Source organism: Ovis canadensis, chromosome 10 (assembly GCF_042477335.2).
Source record: "Ovis canadensis isolate MfBH-ARS-UI-01 breed Bighorn chromosome 10, ARS-UI_OviCan_v2, whole genome shotgun sequence".
Lineage (NCBI taxonomy): Eukaryota > Metazoa > Chordata > Mammalia > Artiodactyla > Bovidae > Ovis > Ovis canadensis.
In genome coordinates this window covers 22,797,086-22,807,842 of record NC_091254.1, presented here as the reverse complement: position 1 = coordinate 22,807,842, position 10,757 = coordinate 22,797,086, and positions in this window count along the sequence as shown.

Here is a 10,757-nt window from a genome sequence, read left to right as displayed (position 1 = left end):
TCAATAATAAAAAGGCATTTTTAAGAGTTTCATTTTTTAGAATAAACTGTTCATATCTTATCTTAATAACCCTTTTTTAAATTATAGAGACAATAGGCATTGAAGTGTTAATTACCTATTAGATTATAATAGGAATTGAGAATTATTATTTTTATAATTAAACCTTATATTTGTATTTGCTATGTGAGAGTTTTAAATGATGATGCTTTAAAACTCTAAGATATAAAATGAAGAAATTTAATGAATTTATAAGAATATAATCCTAATTAATTATTTTTTAAATAGGGCATGGAAATTAATATCAACAGATTTTACTTTGAAGGAATGTATGAACTTACAAGAACTTTCAAAAATAGTAAGGCATATCTCATCTAAGAGTGAATTTAATTTAAGAAGTGCTCATTATATTTTAAATGTAGAAATATAATATTTCCTTTATCAAAGGCAATGACACCTAGAGAGACCGAGGTGTTAGCAGGGTATGATACTATGACGGGAATCAATATGCAATAATATTGCCTTGTCTATCACTCATTCTTATCCTCAGATGACACAGACATGCTTGGAGAAATGCAATTCCTTGTACAAAGTCCCACATATAAAACCAGCGGGAACAAGAGGTAAAGCAGATGGTCTGGTTCCGAAACCCGTACTCCTCACTACTATACTGACAACTTCTCTTTGATGTATAAAACTTCCTCTTATGGAGATGAATGATAGGGATCTACAAGTCATAATTTCCTCAGGAAAGGAGGACCCAAACATTACAATAACTGATCAATGAGGAGATAGCCAATTAACCAAAGGCATTATTTCAGCAATAATTGGCATTACTGAGGTTGTAAAGACACAGTCTGACAAAGAGCTCCCAATTCTGTGGAGTATAAATTAGAAGCATAGAAGACTACATAGATCCAAACGTAAAGAATAGTATTCAACACATGCAAGTATACAGATTATCAACCCTGATGTAATAGGCTGTAAGGAAGTTACAACCACCAAGACCTAGGGTCAGACAGAAGGAAAATAAAAGTTAAAAATCTGGAAAAGGTTCATGACAGAAATAAACCTTAAAATTGGATTTTATCTTTTCATAAAATGAAATCATTGGTCACTCTTATTATAAGTATTTTCATTTGCTTTTTTAAAAAGTTATTTTATGCCCATTGACCATTTCTTTCTAGAAAATAAGCTTGATTTTCTGCTTGTTTTATTTTTATACATTTTATTTTTAAAATTTAATGAAAAACTAAGAAGAGAGTACACAAAGTTCCCATATGCCTCATCTCCAATTTTCACATCTTGTTTCCCCAATTATTAATATCTAGAAGTAATATAATTTGTTCTGGAGAAGGAAATGGCAACCCACTCCAGTTTTCTTGCCTGGAGAGTCGCATGGATGGAGGAGCCTGGTAGTCTACAGTCCATGGTGTTGCAAAGAGTCGGACGCGACTGAGCGACTTCACTCACTCACTTCACTCAATATAATATGTTACATTGAATTAATGAATGTTGGAAATTAAGAGTAACTAAAATATGTAATTTACATTGTTTCACTCTGTTTTATAAATCTCTATAGGTCTTGATCAGTGCGTAATGTTATATATACATCACTACAGTGTGATACAGAATAGTTTTACAATTCTGTATAATCTAAACATTTCCTCTTTATCTATTCTCTCTCCTTCCTCCTTCAACCCAACACCTTAGTAATCACGAATCTTTGCACTGTCTTCACAGTTTTGTCCTTTGCAGAATGTGATACATACAGCTGGAATCACACATTTGATGGCCTTGTCAGACTAGCTTGTTTCAGTTAGCAATGTACACATGAGTGTTTGGGCTTCCCAGGTGGCGCTACTGGTAAAGAACCCGCCTGCCAATGCAGGAGACACAAGAGACATGGGTTCAACCCCTCTGTCAGGGAGATCCCCTGGAGAAGGAAATGACACCCTGCTCCAGCATCTCTGCCTGGAAAACTCCATGGACAGAAGAGCCTGGCAGACTACAATCAACGGGATTGGAAGAGTCGGGCGTGACTGTGGGACTGAGCACTTGAGTGTTTAATTCTGCTTTTCATGGCTTTTCATGGTTTATTTCTTTTTATTGCTGAATAATATTTCATTTTTCATATATACAAATATACCAGAGTTTATCTATTTACCTATTGGTGAGCAGCTTAGTTGCTTCTAGTTGGCAATTATAAATAAAACTGCTGTAAAGGTCTGTGTGTAAGTATTTGTATTATGTTGTATGTTGTGGTTGTTTAGTTGCTAAGTCATATCCTACTCTTTGTGACCCACCTATGTGTGAGATTTTCCAGGTGAGAATATTCTAGTGGGTTGTCAGTTTCTTCTCCAGGGGTCTTCCTGACCCAGGAATTGAACCTGTATCTCTTGCATTGGCAAGTTGATTTTTTACTGCTGAACCACCTAGTAAGCCTGAGACTTTTGTGTAGAAAAAAGTTATCAACACAATTGGGTAAATACCTAAGAGGAGATTTGCTAGATCATATGATAAGACTCTGTCTAGATTTTTAGAAACTGTTGAACACTTGCAAAACAACTGCATGATTTTGAATTTCTACCAGCATCAAAGGTATAATGGAATTCCATGATATACTCTCCAGCACTTGATATTGTCAGTTTTTCCTATATAAGATGTTCAAATAGGTGTACAATGTTATCTAATTTTTTGCAACTTCCTAATGCTATGGAGTCAACTGGGCCTTAGAAAGCATCACTACGAACAAAGCTAGTGGAGGTGATGGAATTCCAGTTGAGCTATTTCAAATCCTGAAAGATGATGCTGAGAAAGTGCTGCACTCAATATGCCAGCAAATTTGGAAAACTCAGCAGTGGCCACAGGACTGGAAAAGGTCAGTTTTCATTCCAATCTCAAAGAAAGGCAATGCCAAAGAATGCTCAAACTACTGCACATTTGCACTCATCTCACACACTAGTAAAGTAACGCTCAAAATTCTCCAAGCTAGGTTTCAGCAATATGTGAACCGTGAACTTCCTGATGTTCAAGATGGTTTTAGAAAAGGCAGAGGAACCAGAGATCAAATTGCCGACATCCACTGGATCATGCAAAAAGCAAGAGAGTTCCAGAAAAAAAAAAAAAACATGTATTTCTGCTTTATTGACTATGCCAAAGCCTTTGACTATGTGGATCACAAGAAACTGTGGAAAATTCTGAAAGAGATGGGAGTACCAGACCACCTAACCTGCCTCTTGAAAAACCTGTATGCAGGCTGGGAAGAAACAGTTAGAACTGGACATGGAACAACAGACTGGTTCCAAACAGGAAAAGGAGTACGTCAAGGCTGTATATTGTCACCCTGCTTATTTAACTTCTATGCAGAGTACATCATGAGAAACTCTGGACTGGAAGAAACACAAGCTGGAATCAAGAATGCTGGGAGAAATATCAATAACCTGAGATATGAAGATGACACCACCCTTATGGCAGAAAGTGAAGAGGAACTAAAAAGCCTCTTGATGAAAGTGAAAGAGGAGAGTGAAAAAGTTAACTTAAAGCTCAACATTCAGAAAATGAAAATCATGGCATCCAGTCCATCACTCCATGGGAAATAGATGGAGAAACAGTGGAAACAGTGTCAGATTTTATTTTGGGGGCTCCAAAATCACTGCAGATGGTGACTACAGCCATGAAATTAAAAGATGCTTACTCCTTGGAAGAAAAGTTATGACCAACGTAGATAGTATATTCAAAAGCAGAGACATTACTTTGCCGACTAAGGTCTGTCTAGTCAAGGCTATGGTTTTTCCTGTGGTTATGTATGGATGTGAGAGTTGGACTATGAAGAAGGCTCAACACCAAAGAATTGATGCTTTTGAACTGTGGTGTTGGAGAAGACTCTTGAGAGTCCCTTGGACTACACGGAGATCCAACCAGTCCATTCTGAAGGAGATCAACCCTGGGATTTCTTTGGAAGGAATGATGCTTAAGCTGAAACTCCAGTACTTTGGCCACCTCATGTGAAGAGTTGACTCACTGGAAAAGACTCTGATGCTGGGAGGGATTGGGGACAGGAGGAGAAGGGGACGACAGAGGATGAGCTGGCTGGATGGCATCACTGACTCGATGGATGCAACTCTGTGTAAACTCTGGGAGTTGGTGATGGACAGGGAGGCCTGGCATGCTGCGATTCATGGAGTAGCAAACAGTCGGACACGACTTAGCGACTGAACTGAACTGAAATAAACTGAATGCCATGAAGTCGTGCATCATTTTATATGTTATTTTTCGCTAATTTATCTTCTTTGATATGAAGTCTCCTTATACATTTTGGTCATTTTTGATTAAATTCTTTCTTTTCTTTTTCTTTTTAAGGATTATTTGTATATTTTGGATACTAGTCTTTTATCACATCTTTGTTTCATATTTTCTCCCATTAAGTCTTTTATCACATCTTTGTTTCATATTTTCTCCCATTAAGTAGTTTATCACTTAATGCTCTTAACATCTTAGTCTTTCACAGAGGAGCTTTTAATTTTAATAAAGACAATATTTTTATTTCATGGGCATTATATATGTTTCCATTTTATCCCCTCTTAGCATGCTAATTTTACTTCCATTTTATTGTCTTTAGTAGTTACCCTAGATTTGCAATAGGCCTTTACAACTAATTTAAATCCACTTTCAAATAACACTCTAACACATTACATGGAGAGTAGAAATAATTTATGACAGTCTATTTCCAATTCCTCCCTTCTATCTCATATAACAAGCGACTTAGCACACACACACATCTTTTGTAACAGTGTTGCCATTTGTTTTATTTAGTATTTATTATTTCTTAATCACTCAGTACATTGTTGCTATTGTTACTTTGAACAATTATTTTTATTAGGTTAATAAAAATGAGAAAAATAATGCTTCATTTCACCTTTGCTTATTCTTTGAGGTACTTCCTCTTTGTGTATAGATCCAATGTGTATGCTATGTAATTATGTTATGTAATTTTCCTTCTCTCTGAAGAATTTCTCTAAACATTTCTTGAAGTTAAGTCTACTGGCCATAAATTCCTTCAATATTTGTCTGTGAAAGTATTTCTCCTTTCTGAAGTATTTGTTGTTGTTCAGTTGCTCAGTTGTGTCTGGCTCTGCAACCCCATGGACTACAGCACGCCAAGCCTTCCTATCCGTCAACACCTGCCAGAGGTTATTCAAACTCATATCCATTGAATCAGTGATGCCATCCAACATTGCATCCTCTGTCATCCCCTTCTCCTCCTGCCCTCAATATTTCCCAGCATTAGGGTCTTTTCAAATAAGTCAGTTCTTCACATCAGGTGACCAAAATATTGGAGTTGCAGCTTCAGCATCAGTCTTTCCAATGGACACTCAGGACTGATCTCCTTTAGGATGGACTAGTTGGATCTCCTTGCAGTCCAAGGGCCTCTCAAGAGTCTTCTCCAGCACCACAGTTCAAAAGAATCAATTTTTCAGCACTCAGCTTTCTTCATAGCCCAACTCTCACATTCATACATCACTACTGGAAAAAAGATAGCTTTGACTAGATGGAAGTTACTTCAGTATTCTTGCCTTGAGAACCCCATGAACAGTATGATTATTATCCTAGTTTCTACCTAAAACACACGTAAAAAGTTTTTAACTCTGGTTTCACTGAAGATATTTTCCTTTGTCTTTTTGGAGTTTGAATATTGTATACCTAAGTATTGGTTTCTACATATTTTCTTGGTTAGTATTCTCTGAGCTATCTTGATTTATGGTTTGGTGACTGTTACTCATTTTGAAAAGATTTTAGATGTTGTAACTGCAAATGTTTCTGGTGCTTTTCTTTCTCTTCTTCATTTAGTATCCTTACTAAGTATATATTATACCACTTGCAACTGTCTGAAAGTGCTTGGATATCGTTGTTCAATTTTCCCTTTTTTTTTTTTTTTTGTCGCTTTGAATCTCAGTTTGGAAAGTCTATATTGCCCAATTTTCAAGCTCACTGATTCACTCCTTGGCTGTGCCCAGGTGACAGATGAGTCCATCAAAGTCATTTTTAATTTCTGTAACAATGTTGTTGCTGATATTTAAATATCTGGATTTATTTTTGATTAGTTGTAAATACTCCTTTTTGATTTTTAATTTTATTTATTTTGATCCTCTCTTTTTCTTGATGAGTCTAGTTAATGGAATGTCAATTTTGTTTCTTTTTAGAAAACTAGTTCTTTGTCTTATTGATCTTTTGTAGTTTACAGATCTATTTCATTTTGTCTACTTTGATATTTATCTTATCTTAACTTTTACTAGCTTAGGGCTTTTTATGTTTTTCTAGTTCTTTTCAATGTAAGCTTAGGTGGTTTATTTAAGATTATTTATTTATTTTTTTATTTTTTAAAAATTTTTACTTTATTTTACTTTACAATACTGTATTGGTTTTGCCATACATTGACATGAATCTGCCAAGGGTGTACATGAGTTCCCAATCCTGAACCCTCCTCCCACCTCCCATCCCATATCATATCTCTGGATCATCCCAGTGCACCAGCCCCAGGCATCCTGTATCCTGTATTGAACATAGACTGGCGAGTCGTTTCTTACAAGATAGTATACATGTTTCAGTGCCATTCTCCCAAATCATCCCACCCTTTACCTCTCCCTCAGAGTCCAAAAGTCCGTTCTATACATCTGTGTCTCTTTTGCTGTCTCGCATACAGGGTTATCATTACCATCTTTGTAAATTCGATTTATATGTGTTAGTATACCGTATTGGTGTTTTTCTTTCTGGCTTACTTCACTCTTTATAATTGGCTCCAGTTTCATCCACCTCATTTGAAATGATTCAAATGTATTCTTTTTAATGGCTGAGTAATACTCCATTGTGTATATGTACCACAGCTTTCTTATCCATTCATCTGCTGATGGACATCTAGGTTGTTTCCATGTCCTGGCTATTATAAACAGTGCTGCGATGAACATTGAGGTACATGTGTCTGTTTCAATTCTGGTTTCCTGGGTGTGTATGCCCAGCAGTGGGATTGCTGGGTCATATGGTAGTTCTATTTGCAATTTTTTAAGGAATCTCCACACTGTTCTCCATAGTGGCTGTACTAGTTTGCATTCCCACCAACAGTGCAAGAGGGTTCCCTTTTCTCCACACCCTCTTCAGCATTTATTGGTTGTAGACTTTTGGATAACAGCCATTCTGATTGGTGTGAAATGGTATCTCATTGTGGTCTTGATTTGCATTTCTCTGATAATGAGTGATGTTGAGCATCTTTTCATGTGTTTTTTAGCCATCCATATGTCTTCTTTGGAGACATGTCTGTTTAGTTCTTTGACCATTTTTTTATTGGGTCGTTTATTTTTCTGGAATTGAGCTGCATAAGTTGCTTGTATATTTTTGAGATTAGTTATTTGTCAGTTGCTTCATTTGCTATTATTTTCTCCCATTCTGAAGGCTGTCTTTGTACCTTGCTTATAGTTTCCTTTGTTGTGCAGAAGCTTTTAATTTTAATTAGATCCCATTTGTTTATTTTTTTCTAGTATTCTGGGAGGTAGATTATAGAGGATCCTGCTGTGATTTTATGTCAGAGAGTGTTTTGCCTATGTTCACCTATAGGAGTTTTATAGTTTGTGGTCTTACGTTTAGTCTTTAATCCATTTTGAGTTTATTTTTGTGTGTGGTGTTAGAAAGTCATCTAGTTTCATTCTTTTACAAGTGGTTGACCAGTTTTCCCAGCACCACTTGTTAAAGAGCTTGTCTTTACTCCATTGTATATTCTTGCCTTCTTTGTCAAAGATAAGGTGTCCATAGTTATGTGGATTTATCTCTGGGCTTTCTATTTGTTTCATTGATCTATATTTCTGTCTTTTTGCCAGTACCATACTGTCTTGATGACTGGCTTTGTAGTAGAGCCTGAAGCCAGGCAAGTTGATTCCTCCAGTTCCATTCTTCTTTCTCAAGATTGCTTTGGCTATTCGAGGTTTTTTGCATTTCCATACAAATCTTGAAGTTATTTGTTCTAGTTCTGTGAAAAATACTGCTGGTAGCTTGATAGGGATTGCATTGAATCTGTAGATTGCTTTGGGTAGTATACTCATTTTCACTATATTGATTCTTCCAATCCATGAACATGGTATATTTCTCCATCTATTAGTGTCCTCTTTGATTTCTTTCATCAGTGTTTTATAGTTTTCTATATATAGGTCTTTAGTTTCTTTAGGTAGATATATTCCTAAGTATTTTATTCTTTTTGTTGCAATGATGAATGGAATTGTTTCCTTAATTTCTTTTTCTACTTTCTCATTATTCGTGTATAGGAATGCAAGGGATTTCTGTATGTTGATTTTATATCCTGCAACTTTACTATATTCATTGATAAGCTCTAGTAATTTTCTGGTGGAGTCTTTAGGGTTTTCTATGTAGAGGATCATGTCATTTGCAAACAGTGAGAGCTTTACTTCTTTTCCAATTTGGATTCCTTTTAATTCTTTTTCTGCTCTGACTGCTGTGGCCAAAACTTCCAGAACTATGTTGAATAATAGTGGTGAAAGTGGGCACCCTTGTCTTGTTCCTGACTTTAGGGGAAATGCTTTCAATTTTTCACCATTGAGGATAATGTTTGCTGTGGGCTTGTCATATATAGCTTTTATTATGTTGAGGTATGTTCCTTGTATTCCTGCTTTCTGAAGAGTTTTAATCATAAATGGATGTTGAATTTTGTCAAAGGCCTTCTCTGCATCTATTGAGATAATCATATGGCTTTTATTTTTCAATTTATTAATATGGTGAATTACATTGATTGATTTGTGGATATTGAAGAATCCTTGCATCCCTGGGATAAAGCCCACTTGGTCATGGTGTATGGTCTTTTAAATGTGTTGTTGGATTCTGATTGCTAGTATTTTGTTGAGGATTTTTGTATCTATATTCATCAGTGATATTGGCCTGTAGTTTTCTTTTTTTGTGACATCTTTGTCAGGTTTTGGTATTAGGATGATGGTGGCCTCATAGAATGAGTTTGGAAGTTTACCTTCCTCTCCAATTTTCTGGAAGAGTTTCAGTAGGATAGGTGTTAGTTCTCGAAATTTTTGGTAGAATTCAGCTGTGAAGCCATCTGGACCTGGGCTTTTGTTTGCTGGAAGATCTGATTACAGTTTCAATTTCTGTGCTTGTGATAGGTCTGTTAAGATTTTCTGTTTCTTCCTGGTTCAGTTTTGGAAAGTTGTACTTTTCTAAGAATTTGTCCATTTCTTCCATGTTGTCCATTTTATTGGCATATAATTGCTCATAGTAGTCTCTTATGATCCTTTGTATTTCTGTGTTGCCTGTTGTGTTCTCTCCATTTTCATTTCTAATTTTATTGATTTGATTTTTCTGTCTTTGTTTCTTGATGAGTCTGGCTAATTGTTTGTCAATTTTATTTATCTTTTCAAAGAACCTCTTCTTTATTGAGGTTCACTTTATTGTGATCACCTATTAGAACTGCTTTTGCTATGACTCAGATTTTGGATCATTGTGTTTTCATTTTCATTTGCTTGTAATCATTTTTAAATTTCCTTTGTTTCCTTCACTACTGACCTATTTGTTTTTAGTATCATATTGTTTAGCCTCCACATTTTTGTGTATTGTTTTGCAGTGTTAAATATATACTTGATTATATATATATTATATATATATATAATATATAATATACATATGTATATATACACACTTGATTTCTAGTTTCACAGCTTTGTGGTAGAAAAATATGCTTGAAATGATTTCAAACTTCTTAAATTTACTGAAACTTATTTTGCATTTTTTTTCTAAGTGGAGAATGGCCCATAAGCCTTTGAATGTCATGCTATTCTGCTGCTTTTTGATGGAATGTTCTATGTATATCTATTAAACTTATCTAACCTAACATGTCATTTAAGTTCAGGGTTTTTTTTTTTTTTTTTAATACTGATTTTCTATCTGGATGAACTGTCCATTGATGTAAGTGGGGTATTTGAGTCCCTACTATTATTGTGATACCTTGTGTTTCTTCATGTTTGTTAATATGTAGGTGCCTATGTTGGATGTATATATATATATATATATATATATATATATATATATATTTGCAACTGTTATATCTTCTTCTTGAATTAATCCTTTTATCATTATGTAATGTTTCTCTTGTCTTTTGTGTTATAGTCTTTGTTTCAAAGTCTACTTTGTATGATATAAATACTACTACTCCAGCTATCTGTTTGCATTTTTGTGAAATGTCTTTTTCCATCCCCTCACCTGCAGCTTATGTTAGTTTTGATCTAAAGTGAGTTTCTTGCAGGCAGGATATATGTGGGTCCTCAATTTGTGTCCATTCCACCACTTTATGTCTTTTAATTGGAACATTTAAAGTCTATTTACTTTTTAAGCAATTGTTTATAGGTATATACTTATTGTCATTTTGTTAATTATTTTCAGGTTGCTTTAGAATTTCTTTTTGTGTCCCTTTAGTTTCTTTTACTCCATTTGTTATTTGATGAAATTATTTAGTGTTCTGTCTGGTTTTTCTTCTTTTTTTTTTTTTTTTTAAGCATATGTGTTTATTACAGGTTTTTAGTTTGTGGCTACCACAGGGTTTATATACAGTATCTTATGTATGTATACACATACATAGATATATTGCTTTAATTTGTTGATTTCTTAAATTCTGGTAGATCATTTGGTAAAGAATCCACCTGCAATGTAAGAGAGCCCTGGTTTGATTCTTGGGTTTGGAAGATCCCCTGGAGAAAGGA